Source organism: Rhinolophus hipposideros (genome assembly GCF_964194185.1).
Source record: "Rhinolophus hipposideros genome assembly, chromosome: 15".
NCBI lineage: Eukaryota > Metazoa > Chordata > Mammalia > Chiroptera > Rhinolophidae > Rhinolophus > Rhinolophus hipposideros.
Window position 1 is genome coordinate 20,042,925 of NC_138061.1, and position 17,325 is coordinate 20,060,249.

The following is a 17,325-nucleotide window of genomic DNA, read 5'->3' on the forward strand; positions in this document are numbered from 1 at the left end:
AATCAAAGCATGCATGTCCTAAATTTTTATCTTTCATTATTGAATTTCCTTTGAAGAAATAGTGATATATTTTTAGAGTTTAATATTTGTAGGGTACAGTTTTAGATGCTAGTAAATATTAAATTCACATAGAACTTATGTTCAAAATACTTATTAACCTAATTAAAATAAGCGAACAGATAGATATAGATGATAAATAATTTAAAAACAGAAGTTAACATACTGTTCATGCTGATGATTTTAAAAGTGTTAGTGCTTCAGGAATTAATAAGTGAATCCAGTCATTGAAAAATCTGGTAATCAAGGGTCTGTTATAAAACTGTATGAATTTTCAAATCAGTTTGTCAATTTCTACAGAGAAATCAGCTAGGATTCAGATAGGGATTTGTTGAATCTGTAGATCAGTTTGGGGAGTTTTACAATCTTAAAAATGCTAAGCCTTCTGATCCATGATCATGGGATTTTCTTTTTTATTTACTTAGATCTTTAACTTTTTCAACACTAGTTCTCAAATTATAAATTTTGCATTTTGCATTGGTTAAATTTATTCCTGAAAATTTTTTTTTCTATTTGATGCTATTGTGAATAGATTTGTTCTCTTTACTTCTTTTTTTCAGGTTGTTCACTGCAAGTGCACAAAATACAATTGAGTTTTGTATATTGATCTTATCTCTTGCATCCTTGATCACTTGTTAGTTTTAATTTTTGTTTCAGTGGATTCCTTAGTGTTTTCTATACATAAGATCATGTCATTTGCAAATACAGATAGTTGTACTTCTTCCTTTACAACACAAATGCCATTTTTTCTTGTCTAAGTCCTTGAATAGAACCTTTTAAAATCTTGAATTAAAATTGTTGATAACTGCACTGTACACTGGAAGCTGAGGTTGAATAATATTGTATGTCAACTATGATGTAATATATATAGTCACAGGATATGGGGTACAGCATAGAGAATAGAGTCAATGGATTGTAATAGATATATACAATGTCAAGGGGCAATAGATTGGGGGACGGGGGTTATCACTTTGTGAGCGGTGAAATGTCTAACTAGTGCATTGTTTTGTACACCTGAAACTAATAAAAAATAATTTTTAAAAATTGTTGAGAACAGACATTCTTGTCTTATTCCTAATCAGGGAGAAAGCATCTGGTCTTTTACCATTAAATATATTAGCTGTGGTTTTTCATAGATGCCTTTCATCAGGTTGAGGAAGTTTCCTTCTATTCCTAGTTTTTTGTTGTTTTTGGAAAGGTGTTGGATTTGTCAAATGCCCTTTCTGCATCTATTGAGATGATCATGTAATTTATTGTTTATTGATATATTATGTTAATTGATTTTCAGATGTTGAACCAACTTTGTGTCCCTGAGATCAATATATTTTTTATAAGTTGCTGGATTCAGTTTGCTAGTATTTTGTTGTGGAAATAGGTATCCATATTCTTAAGATATACTGGTCTATAATTTTGGCATTTTGTTTCTAATGACATCTTTGGTTTTGCTATCAGGATAACACTGGAATTACGGGAAGTGTTCACTGCCCTACAATTTTTGGAAGAGTTTGTTAACTATTAGTATTAATTCTTTGAATGTTTGGTAAAATTCAGCAATCCAGCCATCTAGGTCAAGGCATTTATCTGTGGGCATGGTTTTTTGTTTGTTTGTTTGTTTGTTTGTTTTTTAAATTAATCCAATTTCTTTATTAGTTATAAATATATTTAGATAGTCTCTTCTTGAGTCAATTTCAGTAATTTGTGTCTTTGTAGGAATGTATCAATTTCATCTGAGTTATATAATTTGTTGGCTTGTAATTGTTCATGGTATTCCTTTATAATTTTTTTTTTATTTCTTAAGGTTGGTACTAATCTTCCCCCTTTTATTTCTGATTCTTGTTGTTAGAGTTTTCTCTTTTATTTTTTCTTAGCCAATCTCACTAACAGTTTGTCAATTTTGTTGATCTTTTCAAAGAACCAGCTTTCGGTATTAATTTTTCTCTATTTCATTCTTTTCCGCTCTAACATTTATTTTTCTACTGTTTTAATATAAAGGTTAGGTTACTTATTGATGTCTTTCTTTCTTTAAATATAGGCATTTTCAACGATAAATCTCCCTCTAACAACTGCTTAGCTATACCCCATAAGTTTTGGTATGCTGAATCTTCATTTTCTTTCATCTCAAAGTAGTTTATAGTCTCTCTTTTGATTTCTTCTATGACCCATTGTTTAATTAGAACCGTGTTGTTTAATTTCCACTTATTATGTGAGTTTCTTATTGTTTTCTGCTATTGATTTCTAATTCCATTCCATTGTAATCTGCGAACATACTGTATATTATTCTTAGCCTTTTTTTTTATTGTCAAAGTCAGAGAAAGGAAAAAACAAAAAAAAACAAAAAAAAAAAACATGTAGTCCTCATTCATGAATTGCAAAAATACTTCGAAAATATCTCTTTACGGCTGGTGTAACTATCCAGAGGTTAGTGAAGCTCACCTAATGAGACGTCCCTCTGGAGACAGGGTAAGTCTTCAGTTCTTAAATGAACTAACCACGCTGGTTAGAGCCCTACAAAAACCTTCTAAGAACTCTCACTTTTAAATAACCATTTTCATTCTTAATAAAATGCAGATAATTTCCCCAATGCAAAACTGCTGAGCACAGTTTTTCCAATTCATTAAAGTATAAAGCTAGTCTATATACAAATCAATTCAGGGGTTTCCAAATGGGCATAAAGGAGAGACGAAAATATCCATTAAAAGTGCAAAGCACAGTAATTATTAGGAACCTAGACAAACTTAACCCTCCCAAATGGCAGCAACCAAATCTCTGAGTAATCCTCCCTGGAGCAGGTCAAGGCAGACAGGATTAGTTGAAGGTGAATGAAGACTAATGTGGTCTGATCAATTGCCCTCAGTAAGCTTCCCACATCACAGAGTGTCAAAGCATCTTGATCTGATTGGTTGTGCCAAAGGTTATAATGTCAGAAATCCAATTCATAAAAGTGGAGAGACCAAACAAACTTATACTTCTCAAGTGCAGGCTTTGTTTGGAAACAGGAAGTGGGTACCCTGAAGATTTAAAGTACTGTACATGGAGGATACCCTAATATTAACATTGTCAGTTTACTTGCAGAAAATTGTCTCATTTAGCAAGCCCCCATGCTCTCCTGTTACAATTTGATCAAGTTATAGATGGGTTTTATGTTATTTAACATTGGAAGCCAAGTTTTGTTTCTTTTTTAAATCTTATGGACCCAAGTTAGAGAGGCATTACTGAACCTTGGGACTTGGCTCACCACAGCTGGTTTACTTCCAGCAAGCACAGACTCAGAAGGTGAGTACTTTGCATGAGCCTAAAATATGTCTGGAAGGAAAGGGGGTCATTTGGGGAGGCAGCTGTAGATGCTGATGCTGAGGAAGGCGTCCCTCTGCCAGGCTAACCCACAGAGCACAAAGGTCGCAGAACAAAATGAAACAGCCCTGGCCAGGAGTAGTCTATCATAGAAGATGAGAGTAGTATGACAAAGGGAGATCCGACAGAAAAAGGCATACTTGAATTTCAAGAAGCAGGTAATTAACCTTAAAGATGGCAGTCTTGGGAAAGACTACAGTTCTAACAAGAATTTTCCTTTCTTCTTTCTTCCAGTCACTCATTCATTCAAATATATGTTCAAGTACCTATTATGTTACAGGCACTAGGGAGATAGTGAGTTAAAAAAAAAACATGGTTCTTGCCCTTGTAGATCTTACTGTCTAGTGGAGGAAAAAGACATTCACATGATAAACACACAAATCGATTTATTATCATGAACTGTGGTTAAGTCTAAGAATCAGAAGCATCTGGGACTGAGTGAGATAACAAGAAGTTCTGAAATAGCCTGGTGGGTAGGGTAAAGACTCAGTTCCTTAAAGAGGAGACAGACCTGTGAACTGAGATCTGAAGAATTAGTAAGAAAATGGGGGTGAGCAAGCATTCAAGTTTCTCAGGTTGGACATACTTGTACATTGAAAATAAGGCCAGGCCAGGTAAAACAAGAGGGGGATTGGTAAAAGGGGATGGAAAGGAAGCAGAAACCAGTCATTCAAAATCTTGTGATAACGTGAATGGACCTAGAAGGTATTACACTAAGTGAAATAAGTCAGACAGAGAAAGACAAATAACATATGATCTCACTTACAGGTTGAATCTAAAGAACAAAATAAATGAACAAACAAAACAGAAACAGACACATAGATACAGAGAACAAACTGATGGTTACTAGATGGGAGAAGGATTGGTGGGCTGGGTGAGGAAGTGAAGGGATTAGGAAGTACAAATTGGTACTTAGCAAAGAGTCATGGGGATGTAATTACAGTATGGGTAATATAGTCAATAATTTGTAAAAAACTATGTATAGTGTCAGGTGGATACTAGACTAACCCGGGGGATCACTGCATAAATTATATAAACTACACTGTACACCTGAAACTAATATAAAATAATATTGAATGTCAACTATAATTTAAAAAAATAGTCACAACAGTACAGCATAGGAGATGTAGTCAATAATATTCTAATAACTATGTATAGTGTCAGATGGATAATAGACTTTTTGGAGTTATTATTTTGTGAGGTATATAAATGTCTAATTACTATGTTGTTTTGTACATCTGAAACTAATAAAAAATAATAAAATAAAATATAAAAAAGATCTTGTAAATCATATTAAAAGTTTTATTCTAAAAACATTGAGAAAATATTAAAATCTTTAAATAAAATTATATAATTGGATATGTTTTTAAAACATTACTTTGATTGACACTTGGAGAAAGTGGGTCATGATGGTGGAAGGAAAAGGAATGAGATAGTGCTGGGGGACCTCTTAGAAAGCTTAATTTTGTTTTTTCTGGATGAGAAATGATGGCAGTCTGGATTAGGGTAATGCAGAAGGAGATGATAGATAGAGGCTAATAGATTAGAGGAGGTAAGATAACAAGAGTGGTGATGGATTGAATATGTGTAAGTGGTTGATGGAGAGAGAAGTGACAGAATTACTCTTCAAACTCCCATTGTAGAACTGCCTGGACGATGGTACACTTGACTAAACTAATAAACACTGGAAGAAGAACAATTTGAAATTGGAGAGAGGGGAAGAGTGAGTTCTATTTTAGACTCTTGCTATTTAAATTCCTCTAATACATCCTAGAAAAGGATGTGAAGAGAAAATAGTTGGATATACAAGTCTGCAGCCCAGAGTAGAAATCTGGGCTAGTCACATAAACTTGGGAGTCATTTGCATAAAGGTGATAGTTGGGGATGGAAGCATTTGGTGGGTATAACATTGACTAGGAGAGAGTACAGAATGAGTAACGAAAAGAGCTTGAAACCAAGCCTTGAAAAATGTCATTTAGAGGTTAGCAAGAAGAAACTGAATGAAAAAGAGATGAAGTAGTTTGCAGAGGGGTAGAAAAGAAGTAAGAAGTGTGTATGTCTGTGTGTTATCACAGAAGGCAAGGGAAGACAGTATTTTAAAAAGAAAGAAATGATCAACAATAGTGAATACTGGTAAGAAAGCAAGGATGAGGATTGAAAAATGTTCATTTACTAGTAACATGGAGGTTATTGGTGACTAAAAGAGCTTTTTTAGTAGAATTTTGTGGTTGTTGATATTGTTTTCTTTCCAGATCAATGAACCACTTTCTCTCACAATCAATAAACCTATTGTCTTGCTAATTAATGAATTAACCAAGATTTTCAGCATAATGCAGGTTTTAAAGATGATTTTTCAATTTTTCAATTACAGTTGACATACAATATTGTATTAGTTTTAGGTGTACAACATAGTGATTAGACACATATATCTTATGACGTGATGATCCTGATAACTCTAGTACCCAACTGACATCATAGTTATTACAATATTATTGGCTATATTCTTTATGCTGTACCCTACATGCCCATAACTATTTTGTAGCTACCAATCTGTACTTCTTACTCCCTTCTCCTTTTTCAGATTGAGACCCCTAACTGAAAGCCCCAGACACACCCGCAGCAAGCAGAGAGTACCAAACAAATGAGGTCAATTTGGACCTATTAGACATCCCAGCACCTCTGCCAAGCCCACCTGCGTCAGACGAACTGGCTGGTCAGCTCATAGACTCAAGAAAAAACAATGGCTAATTTTTGTTTAAGCCCAGTGTTGGAGTGGTGTGTTATGCATCGAGAGGGAGGGAAAGGGTCCCCATTTTAGTAAGCTCCCCAGCGATTCTAATGATACTGTCCAAGAATATACTAGCCCATTTTAATATTGCCACCATCTCTATCCTCTCATTCTTTCTCCTCTTTGTTCTCCAACTTCTTTTCCTTTTAAGTCCCTACCTGGAGGCATCAGAGATGAGAGGACTGAGCAGGAACTTGAAATATTTCTTCCCTACTGCTGCCTCTGGGTAACAATTCTACAAGCCTCACTCTCCTCATCTCTAAAGCACAGAGGAAAACAACGTATTCACAGGGAATTGTGGGGTGATGTGTGTGGTATCTGGTTTTTAGGAGACATTAGTTCCCTTTCTCCTGTCACAAGTTTATCTTTCTACCTTAGAGTAGTCCTTAGCACATGTCTAGGCATTTTTCTCATATTTGACAACATTCCCCTTTATTGTATTCATAGGCATATACGTTCATAAACAATAGCATCTCGTCGGTTTACTTATAAGGTATTTCTGGACTTCTGGAAGAGTTGAGGTTTCTTCCCAGAAAATCATCCGTACTAAACTGCTGTCTTGTAGTGAAGCAATCACGTAAGATGAAGTCAGGTGGTGTGAGGGATGAGGACGAATGCCCTCCAACCCCCCTGTACCACCTCCTGAAGGTTTCAAGCACTGTGGATTTTGCATAATAGAAAACTCTGGCTTTAGAGGCAATGAAAATAAGCCAAAGTTTCTATTATATTTCTAAGCTCTTCTTTTCTGCCTGAACAAGTAACAGCATCACTCACCTATACAAGCTATCAGTAGGACATTTTGATACTCTCTCCCTCAGGACACATCTAAAATAAACTGTCAGGAGGCTGTGAGGGTACCAGGCTCTCAAACAATGGGAGTCCCCAGGCATTTCTCAGAAAGGAAAAGGAACTTTTGAAACTCACTGTTCCCCTTTGCCTCTGAGCTCTCAGTGACCTGTGATTGTGACCAATCACTGGTTGTTCTGCTTCCCGCTTCAGGGTTGCTATTGCAAGTGATTGGAGTTAGACTGCAGCCTGCAACCTAATCAAGCCAAGAGCTGCTGAGCTGGGAATTCACTTGGCTTACATGTGTGGCTGGGCTGGGTCATATACATCAGAGATATACTAGATAGCTCAGGGACCTTATTAGGGAATTTGAATTACTGGGTAAGTGGAGGAAAATTACAGCCTTCTAAAAATCACTAAAGAGGGGCTTTGTAAAATCTGCTACCAGCTTACTTGTTCATTATGTCACCCCATTTATTTGACACATGCTCCATTAATAGGCAAGCAGGTGACATGGCTGATATGAGACCTAGAGAAAGAAAGAAGGTGTGCAGTATCACTCTAGGGTTTTAATTATTTTTATAATTGTGTGTGTGTGTGTGTGTGTGTGTGTATAAAATTCATTCCAGAAGTAGGTAAAAAAAACCAAAAACTGTTTCTCACTAATCCTTGGTTCCCAAATAGGCTAAGAGGCACTGTGATATCAGAATTGCCACACAGGTAGAAATATCATCTCTCTCTTCCAAAGTCTGTCTTTGAGATACCAAGGGATGGTTATTAAGAGCATTCCTTTCTCTTTGCCTTGTCTAAGCCTTCAGGAACTGATAAACAAACCATTCATTCATTCATTCATTCATTCATTCATTCATACAACATCCATTATGTGAAGATCCTGTTAGTTACTGGGATATAGAAATGAATAACATTGTTCCCAATAAAATACACAGACTAGTAAGGAGAAAGGACATGTAATGGAAAGTTCTATAGGACAAGTGAGAGCTCCGAGAGCAGAGTGATCAACTCTGCCTGAAGGGGCCAACAATGTCTTCAGAGGATTGATGACACTTGATCTGAGTTCTCCTGGATGAGTGGGATTTCTCTGAGAAGTAGCAGTAGAGCTGGCCCAACAGGAAAACATCCAAGTATTCTTTCTTTCTCTTCGTAAACAGTGACATATCTACATCCCTAGTTCTCAGCCTGGGAGTGCATAAGAACCACCAATGGAGCTGAAAGAAAACCAACCCAAAGAAACTTCACACTCAGCATGGGGGACACAGTGCTGTAATGCCCAGATGTGCTCTGAGGATCCTGGCAGATGGCCACCCACTGTGAAACGCCTGTAGAGATTGCCATTGCCGAGGCTAAGAACATTCTTTGGTACCTGAACATTTTTGTTTGGTATCTTTCGTGCATGCTCTGATTCTGACCATTGCATTTCCCCCCGTGGCATGCAGTCAATACCACAAATAGGGGGACATTGTTCAATATATCCTAAACTTTTAACACGGAAGCCACTATACACAAACGAGCGTAACTCCTAGCAGTTTTTTTAGGTCCTTTCTCTGAACACGCTCTGCTAATCAATTTAAAAATTATTTCCAGCAACGCTGCCTCAAAAACCTTTCCTTGGGGGGTACTCCATTGTCTAAATGGGCTTCGAAGGTCTTCCTCCTCTCCTCTTTGCTCACTCTGTCTTCTTTTTAAAAAGCAAACAAAGGCTATTATTTCTTTTTGACCCTTTCTCCTCTAATGTTGATGTAAAGATAGTACAGAAATAGTCAGTCTGGTGTAGTTGTGAGGCACCTCCTTGGATTCAAATCCTGGTTCTGCTGCTTATTAGCTTGAGCAAGTTGCATAATTACCCACTGTGTGACTGCTTTTGACCTGTAAGTTTGAGATACTCATACCTACATCCTGGGGTTATTGGGAAGAGGACTCAATGAATTAAGATATGTCAAAAAAACTTTGAACCCTGCCATGTGCAGAATAGGCATTCAATAAATTCTGGCTATCGTTATCATGGATCTGTGCAAATGGGAATCAAGTTACATGTGTCCACTACACATCTCTTGGTGCTGATTGTATCTTTCAAAATCAACTCAAAATTATAGTCATCAAATTAGTGAAAAGTGGACCAAAAAGATTTGATCAGAGAGCCTTTTAAAGAGACCAATGGAAGCATGAAGAGTAAATGTGCTCAGCACCAGGATGAGCCTGAGAACATGTCAAGTGGTCTCTGACTACCAAGCTCATATCTGACTCCATTGCAGACCTTTTTTCCCCAAAGCACTGTTGATCAGAGAGAATTTGGATCTTTTTTTGTAAAACTATCTGGGTGGTTGTGAACAAGTTATCTGACTTCTCTGAACCTCAGTTTCAGCTGTAAATCCAAACTACTCATCCCCTTTCATTGTAAAAATCAAATAATAGGGTATATGCCACAAAGTTGGCATTCATTAAGCATTAGATAAATCCAATGGATAGTAAGGCAGAGCAAAACTCCCCTCCACTTTGATACTCCCAGCATGGCTCCCTCAGGGGTAAATACGGATGGCTGAGAAATGTGTATGACAAGCTGAAAGTCAGTGACAGTCACTCTCCCACACAGCAAGCAGCCCCAGGAGTTGGCAATGTATTCCCTAGGCCAGAGTCCCTAGAGCAAATCATAGCAGATCTTATTTTTAAAGGTGAATTTCTGACTGTTCACCCCTGGAGTCTCCACACCATTGGTCCTTAATGAACAAAGGGAGCCAGCCTCCAGTTCCCTCACACGACTCATTAAACAGACCCAGGGAGACAGCAGAAGGTTGTTTTTCTTTTTTGCCCCCAGCTATTTGCTTTCCTGAGTTACCTATAACCAGGAGATGTTGGCACAGGATTCTTCCTCCTACATTACCTTTCACCTTCATCTTCAGAGATAAAGGGGCAATGAGAGAAAACTAACATATGTAAAACTATAAACAATAAATATTTACTAAGTCTCTGCTTTGTGTCAAGACCTTTATGCTATTATCTTTCATTTTCACAACAGCAACAATTTAATGTACTCTCTTTCCAATTGTACAGATGAAGATACTGTACATAGACTCAGAAATGTATAATAATTTCTCCTAGGTCACACAGCTCATAAGTAGTTGGCTGGGAGTCAAAGGATTTTTTTGTCTGGACTCTGGCTCATGTTCTTTCCATTTCGCCACATTATCCTTCCTCAGAAATCATTCAGGCTGACAATGATAATAGACAGGAAAGAGACAGAATGGAGTCTCCTTCATTTGCAAGGAGCCCAAGAGTGGCTCTGCTCGGGTTAACCCTATATTCACTGCTTCTGCCTATAGACTCCCTGAGAATCACATAGCAAATAAAGCCATTGCCCAAAGATTAAGTCCGGGATTGCCTTGCAGTGCTTCCCTGGTTATAAAGATTCAGAGAAGATCTAGTAATGAAGAAGTTGTCTTACTTGGCCCCTTCAGAAAAAAAATAAAACAGATTTTAAGCCCCTTGCTCCATGGATATTTGAAGTCAAACATTGTCATCTTTGTTATCCAGAAGAAAAGAGAGTTACACATTTTAAAAACATTTGTTGAGCACCTACTATGTGCCAGCTACCATCCTCGCACTTGAGATATATCACTGAATAAAGTAGATAAAGATGTCTACCTGCACGGAGCTTATTTTGGCAGATGCTCACAAATCCCAAGAAACAAGGAGTCTTAGAGAAGAGGTTGCAGGAACTAGAAACTGAACTCAGTTTCCAATACATAGGGATAGCAAACATGTCCTATGTTTCCAAATTTCTGGATGTCCATGACAAAGTAAGTCAACATCTTCAAGAGCTTTGCAAATGGGGCCTTTTCCCAACGCAAAGAGATATTTTTGACCATTACAATGTGTTCAGTGAAAGATGACAAATGCATAAGGTAGGCTCAAAGGGAACTGCTGGCAGCAAAAGCAAATTGAGTAGTACACAATGACACCAACTATGGAGTTATCTTACTCCTAGACCTGACGTAAGTGCACTTGTCTATAGAGACCAACGCTACAGTATAAAGAGGAATGAATGCCAGTTCAAATTCTAAGTCTGCCACTTTGTAGTATGTAACCTGAGACAAATTGGTTGGCCTCTGTGAGCTTTCATTTCAAAGAGAGATAAATTGTGTCTAAGTCATTTTTTTTGTTTGTTTTGTGTATGTTCTTTTAGATCACAATGATGTGTATAGTTTCATACATTTGCATAAGTCTTTATATGCAAAGCAATTTTTTATCCCTAATAATATCCAGGTGAACTTCTGTCATCCTGCCATCTCTTGTCTTCTCATAATCAATCAGTATTTCCTTTACATTCAGTTCCACACGTTCTCTCTTTTTAGTCCTGTTGAAACAGTTCAGGTCCCCATAGCATTGCTCCTGAAAATCTCTTTATTAGCTGCCTAGCTCTCTGGATCTACCTATTGCCTCTTCCAGTCCTGCATATTTTTGACAGATAAATCTAAATTAAAATAGCTCTTGCATTAGAAATTTGATTTTTTCCAATATTTCTCAATGTCCTGTGTTATACATAAAATTAAAGTTGGCATTTTGGGTCATAGTTTATTTTTCTAGGCTGTGTGTCTTTATGAGCCAGGCATTTTTATCCGTTATTGCTGATTATGTCTCATAATTTCTTATATCAGAGTCTTTGCAGAGACAACCCTCACTGAACAGTGTCCCACTTTCTCTCCATAGCTATGAGTTATGCTTAGTCATGCATTGTCTGTTTAAACGTCACCTGTCACTAGTGCCCAGTACCAAGTATTTGCTTATGAAAGTTTGTCAAGTTGAAGATCAAATAAGATGCCAAGGCATATTCGATTGATGAGTGAATTAATCTATGCTTCTCAGTATAATTTCTGGTATTCTAGGAATTTCTGAGATTTCTGGGTATCTCTGGAGTTTCTAGTTCATTATTACAACCCCATTAAGAACCACATTTCTACAATATTATTAGCACATGACAAATTTTGTCAGTGATATCATGAAGATTACCAAGATGAATTCAGTTATATTATTTCCTGGACCCATAACTCATTGGATTCCTCATCATTAAGCACCCATCTCATTAGGAACCAATAACATTAGTCAACATTGCCTAATCCTCTAATTTATTAAAACATATAATAAGAAATAAATACTTTGATATATACATATGTATATATATATACACATATATACACATATATGTACATATATACATATATATTCATATATATATATATGTATGTATATATATATATATATATATATATACACATATATATATGTCTTATTCTACTTTTATTCAAGCCCTGGGAAGGGGATATCATTTTATCCCTATTTTACAGGTAAGGATTAACCTGTAAATCCTTTCCAAGAGCCATGGTGATTTAAAAAAAAAGTTCAAAATTTGCATAGCTTGTCAGAGGTAGAGACACGATTTAAACTCAAGTCTTTGTCATCTACAGTTTGTACAACTGTTGAACAAATGCGGTGATAATAAGTATATGTCTATGTATGATTATCCATTTAGGTTATACTGTATCTTCTCCTGCCCCTCAAATCAGCATTCCGTAACACAATCTAAAATAATTTTAAAATATCCCACACTTAAAACCCTTTAGAGGCTCTCCAGGTCCTGCTGGGTAACGCAGAAACTCCTTAGTGTGAGATACACTGCCCTTCCCACTTTCGATCCTGCCCGTCTGAACACGTTGGGACTCTTTCTCCACAACCACTCATTACACTAAAATTACCCCGAAAATTCTGTTTTCCTCTGGACTTGGTTGCCTTCAGGGCTGCCCCAGGCTCAGTGGATGGACAGTTAGTTTGTCATTATGGATCAGAAGAGTGTACAACCTTGACACCACATCTGGTATACAGGCCTAAGGGAGATAACTATCAGAATACAGTTTGATCAAAGGGGTCCAGCCCTTATTACTTGGAAAAAAAATAGTTAACTAGAACACACCCTGAAAATATCTCCATACATATACAAATATTTCAGCTACTGGGCGGAAAAATACTTAGATTTTGTTTGACAGACATGCAGCACCTATCAAGTAAGAAAAGCAAATGTGTGACAGGCTATGAAATGGAAGGCAATATTGCCTCATTAGAGTTAATTTTAAGTTGGTTTTAAATGACGCTTTGTCATGCATCTAAATAACTTCAGTGGGTACAGGGAATGTAGTTAACATATTGCTTAGAATGTGTTTTCTTCTTCTCCTTCTCAGAATTGCAAAGGGGGAAAAAACCAAAAAACAAAAAAGCACCCTCCTTCCCTACAGGAGGTTGTGAATGTAACCAGGACTTTAATGATATCTTCTCCTCAGAGTCTGCCCTTGTCTATTTCTAGGAGCAACTCTGAGCCAGGAAATGCTATGCAAGTCACCATTCTCACAGTTTTTCTTTCATATTTAGGCATGCCTCTCCCTTGGTACTTTCATATAATATTGTTGAAATCTCAAGAAAAAAATGCAGTATATGGAGAGACTAAGAGTGTAGACCCTTAGTGTCAGACTGCTTTGGTTCAAACCCTTTCTCTTTCGTCTAATAGCCATGTGACCTTGGACGAGTTCAATGTTCTTTCTGTGATGCACTTTTGAAAAATAAAACTTCATTAAGATGTAATTAATATACCATGAAGTTTACCTGTTTAAAGTGTTCGATTCAATAGTTTTTAGTACCTTGACAGAATTGTACAAGTATCATCACAATCAATTTTAGAACATTTTCACTACCTCCCCACCAAAGAAAAATCTGTAGCCGTCACTTTGTATTTCCCCCCACCTTCCCCGCCACTCCTGAAAACTATCAATATACTTTCTGTTTCTATGAATTTGCCTTTTCTGGAAATTTCATATGAATGAAATTATATAATATATAATCTTCTCTAATGGCTTCTTTCATGTAATATGTTTTCAAAGTCCATTTATATTATAGCATCAGCAAGCAGTACTTTATCTTCCTTTTATTGCTGAATTACATTCCATTGTATAGGTATACATTTTGTTTATCCATTCATCAGTTGGACTTCTGGGATGTTTCCACTTTTTACCTATTAAGAATAATGCTGCTATGAACATTCATGTGCAAGTTTCCGTGGACATATGTTTTCAATTTTGTTGGATGTTTATCAGGGAATGGAATTGCCAGGTTATAAGGCAATTCTATGTTTGACCTCTTGAGGAACTACCAAACTGTTTTTTGCAATAGCCGCATCAATTTACATTTCCATCAGCAGTGTATGAGGGTTCCAATTTCTCCACATTCTTTCCAACACTTGTTATTGTTATTTTTGATTATAGCCATCTTGATTGGTGTGAAGTGATATTTCATTGTCATTTTTTATTTGCTTTTAAATTACTAGACTTCCATGTTTTAAAACAGTTTTAGGTGTACAGAACAATTGAGCAGCTAGTCTTAGAGAGTTACATATTTTCCCCTACCCCCCACCATTTCCGCAATTATTAACATCTTATATTAGGATGATACTGCATTAGTTCCCTTGGGGTGCTATGATAAATTACCAGAAATTAGGTGGCTTAAAAGAACAAAAATGTATTCCCTCACAGTTCTGGAGGGTTGAAGTCTGAAATGAAGACATCAGCAGTATCACGCTTCTTCTGAATGCTCTAGAGAAGAAAGTCTCCTTGCCCCTTCCCAGTTCTGTTGATTGCTGGCAATCCTTGGGATTTGTTGGCTTGTAGCTAGCTGCATCACTCCAATTTCAGCCTCTATCTTCACACAGCATCTGCCCTCCATGTGTGTCTATTCCTCTCATGGCTTTCTCATAAGGACACTAGACATTGGATTTAGGACCCATCCTAATCCAATATGACCTCCTCTTAAATTGATTACATCTGCAAAGACTGCTTCTAAATAGGGTCACATTCACAGGAACACGGGATTAGGATTTCTACATATGTTTTTATGGGACACTACTACACCCACAGCAGGTAGATTTATGAACCAAATTAATGAACCAATATTGATACACGATTATTAACTAAGGTCCATCATTTATTCAGATTCCCTTTGTGCTAATGTTCTAATGTCCCTAATGTTCTTTTGTCTGTTCTAGGACCCTATCCAGGATATCACGTTACATTGAATTGTGGTGTTTCCTTAAATTCCTCGTAACCATAACCATTTCCTTATGATTTCCCTTATTTTTGGTGAGCTTTCTGGTACTGAGGAGTATTAATCAGATATATTGTAGAAAGACCCTCTGATTGGAAGTTTTCTGATATTTTTCTCAGAGTCAGACTTGAGTTTTAGGTTTCAGGCAGGAAGGTAATGGAATCTTTGGGAGGAAGGCCAGACAGTGTCGTTTTCATCACATCTTATCAAGGGTACGTACTATCAGCATGACATCACTTTTGACTACCTGGTTTCTGGGTTTCTCTAACTATAAAGTCACTCTTTGTTCACCCTTTCCTTTCGAAGGAAGGAAGGATGTCACTCTTTGGAAGGAAGTCACTATGTGAAGCAGTCCACACATGACTGAGACTTTTTCTTGCCCTCCATGTTTTTCCCACTCATTTTTTCATCTGTAAAATAGAGATAGTGAGACTACATTCTAATTCAGAGTGGTGAGATGAAGGTTTATGTGGTAATTTACATAAAGTCCTAGGAATAGTTACTTACACAGAGTAATCATTCAATAAACATTAACAATTATTAGCATTATTAATGCCCTCCCCCTTTACCTTTGATTACAATAGGATTGCACATGCCTGTCCTCTCTTTGGTATAGTAACTTCCTAGTTTGTAGATGCATATCATCTTAATACTTCCATAATACCTAGCAATGGTACTATATTTTGGACAAAGTTAATGTTCAGTTTAAAAAGATATACAGATATAGATATATAAATATAGATATACATAAATATAATTACTTAATAAATCCCTTTCTTGCCTCCACTCTGTTTAGCAAGACTAAAGTGCACAGCTGACCTTGAATAGGTGACCATTTACATTGAGGCAGCCCTAGAAACTAATATCCATTAAAAAATATCCCAAATATTTTCAAATGCCCATTGTTTAATCATTATACTTTATCTCCTTTGTTACCTGAAGAATTTTCATCTTCAGTTTCCACGTTCACTTTAATAAGCATTTCTTGGCTGACTAATCAGTCATAGGCACTCTGGGGATAATGAAGATTAGTAACAAATAGTCCTTGGTCCCGGCCCTCATTAACCTTACAATCTAATTGTGAAGACAGAAATAAATAACTGCAATGTGAGTTAAAACGGAAGTATAACTAAAGCTTTTTGACAATGTACAGAAGGGAGCATTTAATTATGAATATGATTATCACAGAAGACTTCACAGATGTGTGGCATTTCTGATGACGTTTTAAAAATAAGTAAAATTTCACAAATGGAGTTGTGAAAGAAATTCTACCCTATAGAAACTGCATGAGCAGAGATATGAATATGAACAATGGCAACAAATAATAGATAATATTTACCGATAAAGCATTTATAAGCATTCTAAAATTTTCTAGACCTTTATATAATTAAAGTATTTAATCATCACTAAAAAATTCTGAAAGACCAATACCATTCATATGATTACTCCTTACTGGAATGATCAAAGGTGTCACTTCTGACTATTCAATAGAAATTACCGTGTTTCCCCGAAAATAAGACCTAGCAGGACAATCAGCTTTAATGCATCTTTTGGAGCAAAAATTAATATAAGACCTCGTCTTGTTTTACTATAATATAAGACCAAGTCTTAAATTAATTTTTGCTCCAAAAGACGTCTGCATTGGAGCTGATTGTCTGGCTAGATCTTACTTTCGGGGAAACAGGGTAGAATATGGGATGACAGGAAATGAGACAAGACTAGTCAATGAAAGACAAAGGACTCTCGCTGGGACCTGCATTCCTAACGGCTTAAGTAGTAAGCCCCAAGAAAATCAAGGTCCAGGCCGCTCTCCTGATGTTTAGCAACCTCATTTATTATTTCTCCACAAAAATCTGCACTTGAACCAAGCTAATTCCCTTGGTATCACCTGCACTGTTTACTTTCTCCCACTCCCCTGCCTAGAGGTGTGCCATCTCTTCAGCTTGAAATGGACTTCCCTTTTCTCCCTGCCAATCTATTTTTATCACCTTTACAGCTCACAAGTTTTGTGACTGCGTCCACCAGATTCTCCACCCTCATCTTCACCAAACTCCTTTCCCACACCACATACTCCATCTTGCTTTTGTTTATGAAGCATTCTTGCGTCTTGAGGGTTTCGCCCTCTTGGATTAAAATTTAGAGAAGGAACTAAGTCTTCTATTTCCTTTGCATTTCTTGTGCTTGAAGAA